At 41.4% G+C, this 14232-nt stretch overlaps 1 protein-coding gene and 1 long non-coding RNA gene across 4 annotated transcripts in view; both read right to left on the reverse strand.

Annotated features, from left to right (window-relative positions):
* Positions 1-14232, reverse strand: part of LOC117983993 (inactive dipeptidyl peptidase 10) — a 279553-nt gene that overhangs the window by 208669 nt on the left and 56652 nt on the right. The window lies entirely within an intron of this gene.
* On the reverse strand, positions 4935-10730 carry LOC138402568 (uncharacterized). The gene is made up of 2 exons (XR_011236936.1): positions 9786-10730; positions 4935-5163 (listed from the first exon to the last, which is right to left on the reverse strand). It is a non-coding gene; the product is annotated as an uncharacterized lncRNA (long non-coding RNA).

Raw genomic sequence — 14232 nt, forward strand, 5'->3', positions numbered from 1 at the left:
CATATAGAAGACAAAGATTCCTTTAGGGCAACATATGGAGGGAGCTGATGATTGAGGATTTCGGAGACGGGTGAAGGGCACGCTCAAGGTATTGAAGATAGGTGGGAGGTGCTCGACCAAATGTCATTCGAAACCTCATCCAATTGCCAAAAATTTGAAAAAAAATTCAAAATTGTGAAAAAAAGATGGCCGCCATACAAATTTCATCGGCGTCCATCTCGGAGGGTATGAAAGATGGAAGAGTGGTTTCTTGGCAAAAGATGATCAGGATTTAAAGGTCTATTTGATGACTTGAAAAAAAAATCAAAATGGCGGAATTTATTTTTTCCGCCGACTCACTCATTGACATAATTGTTCTCCTAGAAAGAGACAGAAAATGATATAATAATGTATGGGTGATATGTTCAGAAGTGGGATTCGAGTAGGGAAAAATTATGACATTTCAGAAAAACAAGATGGCGGCCGACGTGACTTTTGTAACTTTTTTGTTTTTCAACCGACTTTGTTACAACTTGCAGTTATTTTAGACATTAGCAAACGATGTTTAGAAAAAGTGAAAAAAATTGGAAAAACAAGATGGCGGCCGAGATTTTCAAAAAATTTCCTCCTGTAAAATTTTGTATGAAACTTTTTTTTTTCACCAATACTTTCGTACAGAAGACAAAGATTCCTTTAGGGCAACATATGGAGGGAGCTGATGATTGAGGATTTCGGAGACGGGTGAAGGGCACGCTCGAGGTATTGAAGATAGGTGGGAGGTGCTCGACCAAATGTCATTCGAAACCTCATCCAATTGCCAAAAATTTGAAAAAAAATTCAAAATTGTGAAAAAAAGATGGCCGCCATACAAATTTCATCGGCGTCCATCTCGGAGGGTATGACAGATGGAAGAGTGGTTTCTTGGCAAGAGATGATCAGGATCCGAAGGTCTACTCGATGACTTGAAAAAAATTCAAAATGGCGGAATTTATTTTTTCATACAAAATTTAAAACTTTTTTTATTTATTCAAAATGGCGATTATAGACCTCGAGAGCTGCTTTAGCAGCTCGAGCAGCGAGCAAAATACTAGTTATACTATATATAGCTCAATTACCACTCACTCACTGATTGACATAATTGTTCTCCTAGAAAGAGATAGAAAATGATATAATAATGTATGGGAGATATGTTCAGAAGTGGGATTCGAGTAGGGAAAAATTATGACATTTCAGAAAAACAAGATGGCGGCCGACCTGACTTTTGTAACTTTTTTGTTTTCCAACCGATTTCGTTTAAACTTGCAACAATTGAAGATATTAGTAAACGATTTTTAGAAAAAGTAAAAAAATTGGAAAAACAAGATGGCGGCCGAGATTTTCAAAAAATTTCCTCCTGTAAAATTTTGTATGAAACTTTTTTTTTTCACTTATGGTTTCATATAGAAGACAATGATTCCTTTAGGGCAACATATGGAGGGAGCTGATGATTGAGGATTTCGGAGACGGGTGAAGGGCACGCTTAGGGTATTGAAGATAGGTGGGAGGTGCTCGACCAAATGTCATTCGAAACCCGATCCAATTGCCAAAAATTTGAAAAAAAATTCAAAATTCCAAAAAAAAGATGGCCGCCATACAAATTTCATCGGCGTCCATCTCGGAGGGTATGACAGATGGAAGAGTGGTTTCTTGGCAAAAGATGATCAGGATCCAAAGGTCTATTCGATGATTTGAAAAAAAATTCAAAATGGCGGAATTTATTTTTTCATACAAAAATTTTTATTATTCAAAATGGCCATTATAGACCTCGAGAGCTGCTTTAGCAGCTCGAGCAGCGAGCAAAATACTAGTTATACTATATATAGCTCAATTACCACTGACTGACTCATTGACATAATTGTTCTCCTAGAAAGAGACAGAAAATGATATAATTATGTATGGGAGATATGTTCAGGAGTGGGATTCGACTAGGGAAAAATTATGACATTTCAGAAAAACAAGATGGCGGCCGACCTGACTTTTGTAACTTTTTTGTTTTCCAACCGATTTTGTTACAACTTGCAACTATTGAAGATATTAGTAAACGATTTTTAGAAAAAGTGAAAAAAATTGGAAAAACAAGATGGCGGCCGAGATTTTCAAAAAATTTCCTCCTGTAAAATTTTGTATGAAACTTATTTTTTTCACTTATGGTTTCATATAGAAGATAAAGATTCCTTTAGGGCAACAGATGGAGGTAGCTGATGATTGAGGATTTCGGAGACGGGTGAAGGGCACGCTCGAGGTATTGAAGATAGGTGGGAGGTGCTCGACCAAATGTCATTCGAAACCTCGTCCAATTGCCAAAAATTTGAAATTTTTTTTAAAATTCCGAAAAAAAGATGGCCGCCATACAAATTTCATCGGCGTCCAGCTCGGAGGGCATGAAAGATGGAAGAGTGGTTTCTTGGCAAAAGATGATCAGGATCCGAAGGTCTATTTGATGACTTGAAAAAAAATTCAAAATGGCGGAATTTATTTTTTCCGCGGACTCACTCATTGACATAATTGTTCTCCTAGAAAGAGACAGAAAATGATATAATAATGTATGGGAGATATGTTCAGGAGTGGGATTCGAGTAGGGAAAAATTATGACATTTCAGAAAAACAAGATGGCGGCCGACGTGACTTTTGTAACTTTTTTGTTTTTCAACCGATTTCGTTTACACTTGCAGTTATTTTAGGTATTAGCAAACGATTTTTAGAAAAATTAAAAAAATTGGAAAAACAAGATGGCGGCCGAGATTTTCAAAAAATTTCCTCCTGTAAAATTTTGTATGAAACTATTTTTTTTCACTAATACTTTCGTACAGAAGACAAAGATTCCTTTAGGGCAACATATGGAGGGAGCTGATGATTGAGGATTTCGGAGACGGGTGAAGGGCACGCTGAAGGTATTGAAGATAGGTAGGAGGTGCTCGACCAAATGTCATTCGAAACCTCATCCAATTGCCAAAAATTTGGAAAAAAATTCAAAATTCCGAAAAAAAGATGGCCGCCATACAAATTTCGTCGGCGTCCATCTCTGAGGGTATCAAAGATGGAAGAGTGGTTTCTTGGCAAAAGATGATCAGGATCTAAAGGTCTATTCGATGACTTGAAAAAAAATTCAAAATGGCGGAATTTATTTTTTCATACAAAATTTAAAAATTTTTTTATTTATTCAAAATGGCGATTATAGACCTCGAGAGCTGCTTTAGCAGCTCGAGCAGCGAGCAAAATACTAGTCCATACATATAGCTCGCAGAATGCATTTACTGAATGTTAAGGTAGAATTGTAGCGTTAGAAGATCGATCACAAAGAGTATGTCATACCTTGATCAGTGAGGCAAAGGTAAGATATGCACAATTTATTACCTACCTAATACCTACATAATATTATTCTAAGCCTTATAGGTAGGTACATCAAACGTGTGGCTCAAATTTACTACTAAGTAGGTGCCTACTTACATTGTTTTACCATCATTTAAAACAGTTCACCAAGAAGATTGATTCAATTATACATATAAGTTGGTACAGCTATATCTGATTGAAATCAACCCATTTTTTCACCAGAATAGAAACCTAGGTAGGTAGGTATCTACCTACTAACTGAATATTTTCAAACTTATTCGGTACCTACCTACCTCATAGAGGTGAAGTAGGTAGGTATATTAATAAACATGCATACAATAACAGAAAATACCCACCTACTAGGTACCTACCATTCCTTGCATCCATTCCCAAACAAGAAAGTAGGTACCTAATTTATCTATATATATACATATATAAAAGGAAAAACTGACTGACTGATCTATCTAATTGAAATTTGTGAAGTCCTCGCGGACAAAATCGCGGGCACAAGCTAGTATAGAAGGGTATAAGTTAGTATGAAATGGACCTACCTACCAAATTTAGCTAGCTTATTTATATAAGTATGTTTCTAAAATAAAATATTATTTTCAGGTTGCAGATCATCTATGGTACCTAACCTATACTTACCAGATTATGTTGCCTATCTTCCAGCTACCTAAGCTAGGGCCACTAAGACCTAACTTAATTCAAGAGTCAAGACTGCAACTAACCCGGGGGTCATCAGACTTGTAGAATACCTATATAATTTGAACTGTTTATGATGTACCTACTTAAATACACCTTATGAATTTTACAGCTGATGTAAAATACTTATATGCATACCTACCTACTTATAGTCTCATTAAATAAAATGATTTAATTTGTTTTATTTCATCCTAAAAAAATAAGTTCTCAGATGATGCTAATAATAGTTAAAAGGTATCCTGGAATTTTCCTGCCTGGATATTTCCAGGAATCTATGATCAAAACTAAATTAAAATGACAGGTTTATGTGTGTATTGCTGTTCCTTTCATAAGCTCCCTGCACTGCAGAAAAGGATAGCAATAGATTTAGACCTTGTCTAACAGAATTAACCACACTGTCCCAAAAGTCTCATCAAAATCGGTTCAACACTTCAAAGATTAGCTCATAGAGCTTATTGAGAACGTAACAGGCAATCTTCAATTTTGTTTATTTGTATGAATAAACATTTTGAAAACGTCGTACCGCCTTGATGGGGGTAGCTGAAGTAAGAGGGAGGGGAGGGAAATCATTCCCTTTGGAAGGAGTGACCTTCCGCCGGGGACGTATACTTTTTAATTTTGATAAAATTGTCATTGACTTAAAACGGGCCTCGATAGGGGGCGGCGGGGTAAGTCAACCCCTTCACTCCTTCAGCGAGAGACTCACTCACTTTTTGTATGGGTGAATCCAGAGACCCTCCGGAACGTCCCTATCTACTCTTTTTTTCCTCCATCAATGCGGCAAGTCTCAAAAGCTAGCCCGTTGTATGTAGGTAGGTATAAATTGAAATGCCTATAAAAGAATCTATTATGGCATGGCTAGCTATAAAAACACTATGTACTTAATAGAAAAGCAGAGACAAAAAAACATTTTATTTACTATTAAATTTTTATATTATTATAAAACTGTAGTTTGTTGCGCAGTGTTACTGCACTTAGATGACTTATGAGGATCCTGTAGGGTGTAGTCTTGATGCAGCAATATCAACTTGCATTCTTCTAACAAAGTGGATTAGGTAGGTGGTGTGGTAATCCACAGGCTTTGAATAACTAACTGGTCCACAGGTATCACTGAAAAAATAGAAATTATTGATCTTTAATTTTTTTAATTGCTAATTAGACAAATCAACTGTTCCTCTTATTTTACTATTTATCTTAATGAGGTCTAAGTTTTATTTATAATATTAATTAATAAGTGGATGATGCCCGTGACTTTATCCACACTGATTTCCGGGATAAAAGTAGCCTAAGTCTTTCTCCAGCATGTACTCGCAACTTCATTTATCTTGTGGGAACTGTTCAATTTTCAGAGCCTAGGTTATTTAAAAAATAGGCTATATCCATGCCCAGGATGAAAGATCTTTGTACCTTTCGTCAAAATTGGTTGAACGGATGAGCTGTGAAAAGCCAGCAGATAGATAGACAGATAACCTTTATACATACACTAAAATACAGCTCAAACTCAAGGTCCCGAACTTCATTACATGTCTTAAACAAAGAAAACTTTATTGATTATTATTAAAGTGTAATATAGAGTTGCCTTTCTGTAATAGACTACCTAGATGTTTTATTGCAACTTTAACTCTAGGGGGTGTAAGTGGCCCGAATTCCATCCTAGTGGCCAAAGTCAACCTCACCTGCCCGTGGTGCACCCTGCCAATCAGCTAACGAGGCTCTGACGCTCCCAGTCCCATTCATGGGTCGCTGTATTTATACCGCACAGCGTAATCACTATGGTATGTCTGCTTCGTGGTAGGATCCTATCCCGAATCCGCCTGGCTAGCGACCACACTCCAGTCGTAACCAGCCGCAAAGCACCCTGTGCGTTCCGGCTGCGAGCTGGAGAGCCAGTTCCCCCTCCCATCCCCCCGAATAGTGTAATTCCTGTGGCCATTGGGTCCGTCGTGGAGAATTAGGCCCTCTCGTATCCGTAGGCGTGATATATTGGCGCGGGGTCCAGGGAGACCCGATGAAACGGTTGTCCGCTGGCCGCCCGTTGGTCCGTAGGGGGCCCGAACCTAGGATTCCCGACCTAGGAGGCTGCCCCGCCGCCGACGCAAAAAGCCCGGTGAATGACCGGAGTGCCGGAGTGGGAGACCGGAGTGGAACCCGCCGGTCATTCAACGGATCGGATTGGGGGCCCTTCCGTCCCCCGTGCCAGTAACTCACTCTACCTGCGTGATCGGGAGCGGCTGACTCCACATCTTTGACCTGGAGACCACCGTTGTTACAACATTCGTCAACCCGGTCCTCTCTTCGATCAACCCCTAATATACACACATGATGCCAAAAATTAACAGAAAGAATCGATATACAGCGGCGCCTCGTTCCACATTCCGTGTGAACTTTTGCAACATTAGAGGGTTGCACTCCAACTTAAACGCCGTCCATCATCACCTTGAAACGGCGAAGCCAGCTATACTATTCCTAACTGAAACTCAAATCTCACCCCCCGACGATACTTCGTATCTAAACTACCCCGGCTACAAACTGGAACACGTCTTCTCGCCACGCGCTGGCGTGTGTGTGTATATTAGAGGGGATATTTGCGGTCAACGCCTATACACCCTAGAGGTTGGGGGCCTATCTCTACTTTGGTTGCGCGTGGACTTCGGGGGTCAAACCCGAGTCTATGCGTGCCTGTACAGATCTCATAGCGGAAACGCTGAGACGGACCGACTCTTCGACCACGTCCAAAGATCAGTGGACTATATACAGGAGCATATTTCTTCCGCCGAGGTGGTGATCCTAGGGGACTTCAATGCCCACCATGTGGAATGGCTAGGATCACGTACCACTGATCACGCCGGGAGGTGCGCCTATAATTTTGTCCTGGCATACGACTTCAACCAACTGGTTACGCTACCTACTAGGATCCCCGATATCGCTGATCATACCCCCTCTATTCTCGATCTTTTTCTCACCACTCACCCTACCGGCTACCAAGTTAGTGTCGATGCTCCGCTAGGGACGTCTGATCACTGCTTGGTACAGACCACCGTGCAGCTTCCATCATCCGTTTGCACGCGTGATACCGGTAGCCGTAGAGTCTGGCATTACAAATCAGCTGACTGGGATGGTCTCCGCGAATTCTACGCCTCATATCCATGGGGGCAGCTTTGTTTTTCCGTAAATGACCCCAACATCTGTGCTGTGGCCGTTGCTGACGCTATACTCCAAGGTATGGATTGCTTCATCCCCAACTCTTTAATACCCACCGGTGAGCGAGCACAGAAATGGTTTAACGGGACCTGTAAGAGGGCTGCAAACCTTAAGCAATCCTCTTACCGATCCTGGTTATCAGCACAACGCAACAACGAACCAAATACCGCCATCCTGAAAAAACAATTTAATGTTGCCTCTAGATCCTACAAAAATGCCATTGCCAGGGCAAAATTCAAGCATGTCGACAGAATTGGACAGAGACTAGTCGCAATGCCATCTGGTTCCCGCGCGTTCTGGTCGCTGGCAAAAGCCATTCAAGGCAACTTCTGTCGTTCCTCGTTTCCACCTTTGCGCAAACCGGATGATACATTGGCCCACACCGCCAAAGAGAAAGCCGAAATTCTAGGCACACTCTTTGCTGCCAATTCAACGCTTGATGACGGGGGGAGAACACCGCCTACCATCCCGCGGTGTCAAAGCTCGCTGCGTGACATACGCTTTACCCAGACAGCTGTGCGTAAGGCACTCCTCTCTCTCGACGTCAATAAAGCGAGTGGGCCGGACGGTATTCCTGCGGTTGTGCTCAAAATATGTGCTCCTGAGCTGACACCGGTCCTGACTCGTCTGTTCCGTCTGTCTTACTCCTCCGGTACAGTTCCATCTTCGTGGAAGACTGCCTTAGTTCACCCTGTTCCGAAGAAAGGCAATCATTCGGACCCCTCAAATTATCGACCTATCGCGATTACCTCCCTCCTGTCCAAAGTCATGGAGCAAATCATAAACGCCCAGCTGCTGGGATATCTTGAGGAGCACCAGCTGATCAGTGATCGTCAATACGGTTTTCGCCACGGCCGATCAGCTGGTGATCTTCTTATTTATCTCACGCACCGCTGGGCGGAAGCCATTGACAGCAAGGGAGAGGCCCTGGCGGTCAGTCTTGATATTGCAAAAGCCTTTGATAGGGTTTGGCATGGGGCACTTCTATCGAAACTACCATCTTACGGACTACCAGTGAAGCTGTGTAATTGGGTCGCCAGTTTCCTTGACGGTCGCAGCATCAAGGTCGCTGTCGACGGTTTTTGCTCGGAACTCAAACCCATCAATGCTGGCGTCCCTCAGGGCTCGGTGCTATCGCCCACACTGTTCATCCTGCATATCAATGACATGTTGCATCACAACAACATCCATTGCTATGCGGATGACAGTACGGGTGATGCCCTGTACAAAGGACATACACAGCTTTCTCGCGCAGTGCTGGAGGAGTGTAGAGCCAAACTTGTGTCTGACATAGAAACCTGCCTAGGTAAAGTGTCAGAATGGGGCGCACAAAACCTAGTGCAATTTAACCCATCTAAAACACAGGTTTGCGCGTTTTCCGCCAAAAAGTCCCCTTTTACATTACCTCTTCTCTTTCAGAGCACTCCCCTCACACCTTCCAACAGCATTGGGATCCTTGGAGTCCACATTTCGAGCGAGGTTCAATTCCGCGATCATTTGGAAAGCAAGGCCAAATTAGCCTCCAAAAAGCTTGGGGTGCTCAACAGAGCAAAGCGGTACTTCGCGCCTGAGCATAGGCTCCTACTCTATAAGGCGCAAGTCCGCCCTCACATGGAGTACTGCTCCCACCTTTGGGCTGGAGCACCCCAGTACCAACTCCTTCCATTTGATCGGATCCAAAGGCGGGCTGTTCGACTTGTGGACGATCCCAAACTTACCGGCTCGTTGGAAAGCCTGGAGCACCGCAGAGACGTTAGCTCTCTATGCGTGTTCTATCGCCTGTATAATGGGGAGTGCTCTGAAGAGCTTTTTGACCTCATTCCACCCTCTTTTTTCTACAACCGCACCGCGCGCCACCGTAAGGAATTCCACCCTCACCATCTGGGTGTCTGGTGCACTTCGACCGTCCGTTGCGCCAGATCCTTCTTTCCACGCACGTGCAAACTGTGGAACCAACTCCCATCGGCGGTGTTCCCACTAGATTATAACATGGGGTTATTCAAGGGGCGGACCAACAAATTCCTAAAAGGCCGGCAACGCATCGGCGGCTCCTCTGGTGCTGCAAATGTTCATGGGCGGCGGTAATCACTTAACATCAGGTGACCCGCCTGCTCGTTTGCTCGCTATATCTATTAAAAAAAAAAAAAAAAAAAAAAAAAAAAAAACTTCAGTGTACCACAAGATTATGTCTAAAATGTGTTGCCATTTATCAAGCGGTCAGTAGTCAAAACTGTTCTAACAAATATAATAATTAATGATGGCTCAGCCCTTTTTGAACTCATTTAATGCTAGGTACCTAGTAGACAGTAATTATTTAAGTAGGTAGGTACATATGAACTCATTTAATGCTAGGTACCTAGTAGACAGTAATTATTTAAGTAGGTAGGTACATATGAAGTTATGTTATGATTTCACTATACTCTTCAAACCTGGCCACTTGTCTATGTGTCAGAATTCAGATCAAGAGATTTGTATTACCTAGTAATTAGTACATTATGTGGGCGTGATCCGAAGAGAGAGAGTAAACTTACTTAAGGTCGTCAGTCCAGCGGGTTGGAGGTCGTCCCACACTGCGCTTGCTGATACGCGGTCTCCACTCCAGAACACATCGGCCATCGGTTCTGCGGCAGACGTGGCCTGCCCACTGCCACTCCAGATTGCTAATTCGTTGGGCTATGTCGGTCACTCTGGTCCTCCTACGGATTTCCTTGTTACGGATTTTGTCCCTCAGAGAGATACCCAACATAGCCCGCTGAGCGACTTTGAACTTGTGTGTCCACGTTTCAGCGCCATACGTCATCACAGGTAGGACACACTCATTAAAGAATTTCTTCTTTAGGCTTTGGGGTAGCGACGAATTGAAGACTTGACGAATTTTCCAAATGCTGCCCAGCCCAGCTGTATTCTTCTGTCAGCTTCCTCGTCGAAGTTGTTTCTACCAAAGTTGTATTACGTACAATAATATATACCTAATAATCAGTAAAACTTCAGTTTTCTACTTAAAACTAAAGCGATTGTTCCCTTTGTTTCAGTTTCTATGTTGGTTTGTTTTGATTTATTTTTTATTGACAATGACAGAGTAACAGACTAGAAAGCGGTAACTTTTTTTTTAATCTGATGAAAATTTGGCTCTGGACACAAGTTTCTTGAGGTTTTTAGTGATCTTAGACAAATTACCATAGACACACATACCATAGAGTGTGCGGTGGGCTGTCACTTGACTGTCACTGTCACGCTGTCAATCTTCTGTCAAATGCGTCAGAAAACGAAATAATAAATGCCAAATTAAACAGAATGACAGCGTATATCTTTCTCACTTTTTTGCGAATGTGTAAGAGAGACAAATTGTGGCGAGAGTTGGACCATTGCGTATACTATTTCTTTTACTCGATGAGTCCAATACTGACTGTTATGGCCAACTCATACTGTGAGACAATACGTAAACATTGATAGTGAGGAGCAAACGAAACCATTAACGATAAATGCCTTGTTCAATCTTGTACTAACTGTACAGGCAGCGACACAGCGGAAATATTGCGAACTAAAGATGATCGAGTGTTTGCGAGTATAGCTTTCAACTTTACGATACCAATTACCACATAACTACGTCACCATCGAGAATGGTTTGCGTTTACCTACACCAATACCAATATCGAGTAATTTGGCAGTACGAGTCCTAAGTTTGACGTCCTAAAACTAGTAAATGACGTCATTTTCGCTTATGGATACGAGTCGATAGTCGAATTGTAATTCACCAAAAAATACTCGGTGAGAGAAGCGTGAAAGCTTATTGATAATTAAACAAAATGATGAAATTTAATAAGTGAAGTGCCTTAATTTGCCCACGGAGGCAAGGAGAATGTTTGGGAAGGTAGTCAAAGCTAACCGTCGTGATTGTGTAACTTAAATTTGGTTCAGCGGCGTAATTTGTGATGTGCGCAGTGTATCGGTCAAAGAAACAGGTTCTCACATAGCCCAAACCCTCCAGCAAGTTGAAGTGACAGTGAACAATCCATGCATGTCGTACTGGGTTGAGCATCCGTCAAAGAAACAGGTTCTCACATAGCCCAAACCCCCCCGTAAGTTGAAGTGGCAGTGAACAATCCTTGCCTGTCGTACTGGGTTGAGCATCCGTCAAAGAAACAGGTTCTCACATAGTCGAAACCCCCCAGCAAGTTGAAGTGGCAGTGTACAATCCATGCCTGTCGTACTGGGTTGAGCATCCGTCAAAGAAACAGGTTCTCACATAGTCGAAACCCCCCAACAAGTTGAAGTGGCAGTGAACAATCCATGCCTGTCGTACTGGGTTGAGCATCCGTCAAAGAAACAGGTTCTCACATAGTCGAAACCCCCCAGCAAGTTGAAGTGGCAGTGAACAATCCATGCCTGTCGTACTTGGTTGAGCATCCGTCAAAGAAACAGGTTCTCACATAGTCGAAACCACCCAGCAAGTTGAAGTGGCAGTGAACAATCCATGCCTGCGTTCCTACTGAGTTGAGATTTGGTACCACAGCATACCTACAAGTACCTAGTGGGGTACCGACCGATGGACCGTTCATATTATAGAGTAGGTACCTAACGTGAAGTGGCTGAATGAGGATGCCTCAAGACTGGATGTAGAAGACAGACATCCACAGGCTAAAATGATAGATAATGATAATAGTGCATCTCGGATGAATCATTTTGTGCAGCGATGATTGGATGTAGAAGACAGACATCCACAGGCTAAAATGATAGATAATGATAATAGTGCATCTCGGATGAATCATTTTGTGCAGCGATGACTGGATGTAGAAGACAGACATCCACAGGCTAAAATGATAGATAATGATAATAGTGCATCTCGGATGAATCATTTTGTGCAGCGATGACTGGATGTAGAAGACAGACATCCACAGGCTAAAATGATAGATAATGATAATAGTGCATCTCGGATGAATCATTTTGTGCAGCGATGACTGGATGTAGAAGACAGACATCCACAGGCTAAAATGATAGATAATGATAATAGTGCATCTCGGATGAATCATTTTGTGCAGCGATGATTGGATGTAGAAGACAGACATCCACAGGCTAAAATGATAGATAATGATAATAGTGCATCTCGGATGAATCATTTTGTGCAGCGATAGCCATCCATACATATAGCTCGCAGAATGCATTTACTTGTAGCGTTGTAAGATCGATCACAAAGAGTATGTCACACCTTGATCATTGAGGCAAAGGTAAGATATGCACAATTTATTACCTACCTATACCTAGGTACCTAATACCTACATAATATTATTCTAAGCCTTATGGGTAGGTACATCAAACGTGTGGCTCAAATTTCCTACTAAGTAGGTGCCTACTTACATTAATTTATGATTCAATTATACATATAAGTTGGTACCTACATCTGATAAAATCAACCCATTTTTTCACCAGAATAGAAACCTAGGTAGGTACCTACCTACCAGGTATATTAAGAAACATACATACAATAACAGAAAATACCTACCTACTACCTACCATTACTTGCATCCATTCACAAACAAGAAAGTAGGTACTTAATTTATCTATATATAAAAAAGGAAAAGCTGACTGACTGATCTATCTAATTGAAATTTGTGTAGTCCTCGCGGACAAAATCGCGGGCACAATCTAGTATAGAAGGGTATAAGTTAGTAAAATTTTGTATGAAATGGACCTACCTACCAAATTTAGCTAGCTTATTATATTAAGTATTTTTCTAAAATAAATTATTATTTTCAGGTTGCAGATCATCTATGGTACCTAACCTATACTTACCAGATTATGTTGCCTATCTTCCAGCTACCTAAGCTAGGGCCACTAGAACCTAACTTAATTCAAGAGTCAAGACTGCAACTAACCTGGGGGTCATCAGACTTGTAGAATACCTATATAATTTGAACTGTTTATGATGTACCTACTTAAATACACCTTATGAATTTTACAGCTGATGTAAAATACTTATACGCATACCTACCTACTTATAGTATCTAATTTAAATTTAAACAAAAGAATTTAATTTGTTTTATTTCATCCTAAAAAAAGTAAGTTTTCAGATGATACTAATAATAGTTAAAAAGTATCCTGGAATTTGCCTGCCTGGATATTTCCGGGAATCTATGATCAAAACTAAATTAAAATGACAGGTTTATGTGTATTGCTGTTCCTTTCATAAGCTCCCTGCACTGCAGAAAAGGATAGCAATACATTTAGACCTCGTCTAACAGAATTAGCCACACTGTCCCCAACTGTTTGTGCACCAAGTCTCATCAAAATCGGTTCAACACTTCAAAGATTAGCTCACAATTTTTTAATTATGAGCTTATTGAGAACGTAACAGGCAATTTTCAATTTTGTTTATTTGTATGAACATTTTGAAACGTGCAGCCTTGATGGGGGTAGCTGAGGTAAAAGGGAGGGGAGGGAAATCATTCCCTTGGAAGGAGTGATTTTCCGCCGGGGATGTATACTTTTTTAAATGATTTTTAATTTTGATAAAATTGTCATTGACTTAAAACAGCCTCGGTAGGGGGCGGCGGGGTAAGTCAACCCCTTCACTCCTTCAGCCAGAGACTCACTCACGTTTTGTATGGATGAATCCAGAGACTCCGGAACGTCCCTATCTCCTCTTCTTTTCTCCATCAAGGCGGCAAGTCTCAAAAGCTAGCCCGTTGTATGTAGGTATGAATTAAAATGCCTATAAAAGAATCTTATGGCATGACTAGCTATAAAAACACTATGTTCATAATAGAAAAGCAGAGACAAAAAACATTTTATTTACTATTAAATTTTTATATTGTTATAAAACTGTAGTTTGTTGCGCAGTGTTACTGCACTTAGATGACTTATGAGGATTCTGTAGAGTGTAGTCTTGATGCAGCAAAATCAACTTGCATTCTTCTAACAAAGTGGATTAGGCAGGTGGTGTGGTCATTCACAGGCTGTTAACATAACGTAACTAACTGG

This window comes from Maniola hyperantus, chromosome 7 (genome assembly GCF_902806685.2).
Source record: "Maniola hyperantus chromosome 7, iAphHyp1.2, whole genome shotgun sequence".
In the NCBI taxonomy this organism is placed as follows: domain Eukaryota; kingdom Metazoa; phylum Arthropoda; class Insecta; order Lepidoptera; family Nymphalidae; genus Maniola; species Maniola hyperantus.